This window comes from Equus quagga, chromosome 19 (genome assembly GCF_021613505.1).
Source record: "Equus quagga isolate Etosha38 chromosome 19, UCLA_HA_Equagga_1.0, whole genome shotgun sequence".
Taxonomy (NCBI): domain Eukaryota; kingdom Metazoa; phylum Chordata; class Mammalia; order Perissodactyla; family Equidae; genus Equus; species Equus quagga.
This window is the reverse complement of record NC_060285.1, coordinates 28,303,629-28,307,839: the sequence shown is the minus strand read 5'-3', so window position 1 is coordinate 28,307,839 and position 4,211 is coordinate 28,303,629.

Sequence of the window (4,211 nt, the reverse complement as noted above, 5' to 3'; positions counted from 1 at the left end):
TTGCAAATTACCTACTTCAGGTAACTCTACTCCCAGGACAACTTTCAAAGCACTCTGAGTTTTTCCTAGAAAGAATTCAACCAACAAGTTAGTTAGGAGAGATCCACTCTGAAAGAAAAAAAATCAAGTTGCAGCCACTGAAGGACAGTGTTTCTATAACCCTCTCAGCAAGGGAGTGAGGGCCTTTTAAGAGTTAAGCTTTGTAATTGCCCTAGTGCTATTTTTGGGATCCCCCTGCTATTGTTTTCCCATTGTGTTTTTCCACTGTGATTGACAAGCAAAACTCTAAAATAAGAAGGATCAGTGTATCTACAGAGTGACAATACAGAAGAAGACATTCAGAAGCTGGTCTGGCATGGAAGGGGAGAAGTGTAACTGCCACCCCAGCCCCCACCCCATTCCAACTGACGACAGAGTGAGTCTGAGTTTAAAGATGGTAAGAGAATGAGCTTGGTCCCTAAGGAAAGGAGAAGTGAATCTACTAAATATCTGCTGAAAATATTTGTAAGTTGTGTTTATGCATCCTTTTTTATTTTTTGCTGAGGGAGCTTTGCCCTGAGCTAACATCTGTGCCAATATTCCTCTATTTGGATGTGGGTCACTGCCACAGCATGGCCACTGACAAGTGGTGTAGGTCGGTGCCCAGGAACTGAACCTGGGCTGCCAAAGCAGAGCACGCCAAACTTAACCACTAGGACACGGGGCCAGCCCTTCTGCATCCTTTTGAAGAGAAGGTCCATATCTTTCATCATGGTTTAAAGGGATCTTAAAGATGGCTATGACTGAAGTCATAAAACTGGTAAAACTGGGTAAAACTGGGCTTTGAGGGGCAGTAGTGAAAAACTCTGCTTGCTCTTGGAAGCAATATGGTTGCATTCTTTTCATGGCATATGGATATGCCAAAAATGCATACGGTTATGGTTGCGTTTTTTTCATGGCAGCCATATTGATTCTTTATCATTTTCTAATTCTTCAAACAATAAAACATTAACTTGAGTTTTAACTATATCAAGGCTTATTGAACCACTTGGAAAATCTTTGTGTTCCATTTGCCTCTTCAGACACCGAATGTATGGTAAAGGGAAGTAAAAGGATCATGAAAAAATTTCCCTACTTCACAATTTCCTTGAAGGTCAGTCCCTTCTGTTGAACTCCCTCAGACTGATAATTATTCTTCAGTAGATGGTGGGGCTTTCTGAAAGCAGGGGCATCTTCAACACAGCTTTATTCTCAGGTGATGTAGCTTAAGCCCACACCTGCCAGCAGAAGCAGTTGTTGTAGAAATATAATAGAATCCTTGTGACACACCTTGCACGTGTGATTTTCTGGCTGAGGACAGAGCCTCTGTCACAGAAAACATCACCCCTACACTCACCAAGAATCTAGGTGGGATCGGGGAAGTGGACGTGAACTTCACATAGTCTCCAGATAACACATTTGTCACATTCCAAGTGCTGAAAATAAGTGTTCTTGCACCTCCGAAGTTATTCTCACTAAACGAGGCGCAATGGCAAGTTCACATCTAGCTTTCGGTTACCACTTAGCTGCAGGGGAGTATTTTAAACTATTATATTTATGAAATTAGATCTATAAAACAAATTCCTTTAAGAGAACCATAGTCACAAAGAGACCTTAAATATCACCATGTATCATGGCAATCTGTAATCAGTTAAATAATTCAGAAATCGGTAATGTTTTGTTCTAGTGAATTAATAAACAGAAATATATACTTTTTGCAATACACTTTCCCCATTTGAAGTAAACATATATTTCTCATAGACAGAAGACTGGAGGTAAATGCTCTATTTATTTATTTATTTTAAGATTTTTATTTTTCCTTTTTCTCCCCAAAGCCCCCTGGTACATAGTTGTGTATTTTTTTCTTTTAGTTGTGTGTCCTTCTAGTTGCGGCATGTGGGACGCCGCCTCAGCATAGCTTGATGCATGGTGCCGTGTCGGCGCCCAGGATCCAAACCAGCGAAACCCTGGGCCACCGAAACGGAGTGTGAGAACTTAACCTCTAGGCCATGGGGCCTGCCCCTAAATGCTCTATTTAAATTAAATGCCGCAATCTAGGGCTCTAATTTGTTGTACGTTGATGTTCATTTGTCTGGAATGTTGGATGCAATCCTATTTGAAGCACGTTGGTTGGGCACCCAAGAAAGCTGCCTAGTTCTGTTTAATCCAGAGGGCAGGAACGGCCCGTCTGGCCAAGTCCATTTCCTTCTTTCCCCCTATATATCTTCATTTGGCATGGGTACTCTGAGCAGATGAATAAAGAACTTGTGACAGCTTTTACTTCCTTCAGAGAGCTCTCTCCAACCTGCTTCGGGATAAAACACCATTTTTCTCTCTGTCACTATAGTTCTAGAGAAACTGTTTGGTGTGTATCTTTCTCCAAACATCATGAACTCTCTAAAGGGACCACCTTTGTGTCCCAGGATCTGACACATAGCAGGTACTCGCAAAATGTGGGTTGAGTGAATGGGTTGAAGTAAAAATAACGTAAATAGCAAGACGAAGTTGGAGGCGTTTGGAAACACTACTGCTGTAGTGGGCTGAATAGTGTCTGCCCCAAATTCATGTCCACCGGGAACCTCAGAACGTGGCTTTATTTGAAAACAGGGTCTTTACAGATGTAATTAGTTTAGAATCTCCAGATGAAATCATCCTGGATTTAGGGTCCACCCTGAAGACTGGTGTCTTTATAAGAGAAAGGAGAGAGAGATTGGAGACAGACAGACCTAGGGAAGATGGCCGTGTGAAGACAGAGGCAGAGATTGGAGTTATGCTGCCACAGACCAAGGAGCACGAGGAACAGAAGCTGGAAGGGTCAAGGAAGCATTCTCCCCTAGGGCCTTCAGAGGGAACATGGCACTGCTGACAGTGACTTTGAACTTCTGGCCTCCAAAACTGACAGAATAAATGCCTATTGTTATAAGCCATCTAATTTGTGGTAATTTGTTACAGCAGCCCTAGGAAACTAACACACCACCATTTTGACTTGAGTTGTGATTCTAGAAGATCGCAAAAGGACTGCCAGCTCATTTTCCCTTCTCATTTCCAAAGAATTCTTAAAAAGCGTATTTGAGTGAGTGTGTGATGTCATGCGCCAGGTCATACACATAACTTTATGTGTGTCATTGCTAAAATCATTTCCCTGTTTGACAAATGAGGACATTGGGGTTAAGAGAGTTTAAATAACTGGTGTCAAAAAGTATGTAATAATAGCTACCATCTGAATGCTTACTATGGGTTAGGCACTGTGCTAGACATTTGACATGAGTTATCTTATCTCGTCCTTACAGCAAGGCTATCAAGGTAGGTCCTCTTAAGTTTTTGCCTATTTCAAAGTTGAAGAAACTGAAGCACAGAGTATAAATTATGTGCCCAAAGTCTCTAGTACTTGGCAGGATTTGAAGCCAAGTGGTGTGATTGTAAAGCCCAGGTACCTCAGAAATTTGCTATGTTGTATGTGGACATTGTGTTCATCACCCCACCATGCCTGCCTCTGATTCCCAAGGCAGCCCACGCACCTACTAACTGCCTGTTAGCATCTTGCACACAGATTTGTATTTCCTTGGTCATTTCCAACAGGATGCTTGCTTTAACACTCACAGATCCTCCTAGTCCACCCAAATAGTAGCAAAGTATGCTTCTTTTCTCTGATTTCAGAGCTAGTTTTTGCAAAATGCTTTTGATATACAAAGTGAGTCTGATGGTGAGAATATAATCCTCCATCATTTGTTCTGTTTGGATTCCAATGAAACAGCAGCAAAGTCAGTCTGTTTCGTCTGCATTGTTTGGTGACAGTCAATGTTCTGTTCTTATACATATAGGAAATTCTGAAGGGACCTTTTCATTTGTCACAATTACACAACTGTAGCTTGATAAATACCGTAGCTTGATAAATGCTCATCATCCTGGTACAACAACTGATCTTAGTTGGCTTTTTTTCCCCTTTGCCAGGATTGTATCAGTTTTCCCACACATGTAGGACAATTGACAAAGAGTGCAGAGCCAAAGGAACTCATAATATGGTAAGAGTGAGAAGCTTCAGTTGGCCTTAAATGTCAAACCATATCCTTCCTGAATAACCAAGAATGTCTATTACTTTCTACTTCTTGGTATGTATCTTGCACAAATCTCAAGTTTCATATGATACATTTTCTAAGTGGAAAGTGTTTTTAGAGACATCACATTTTTCTATG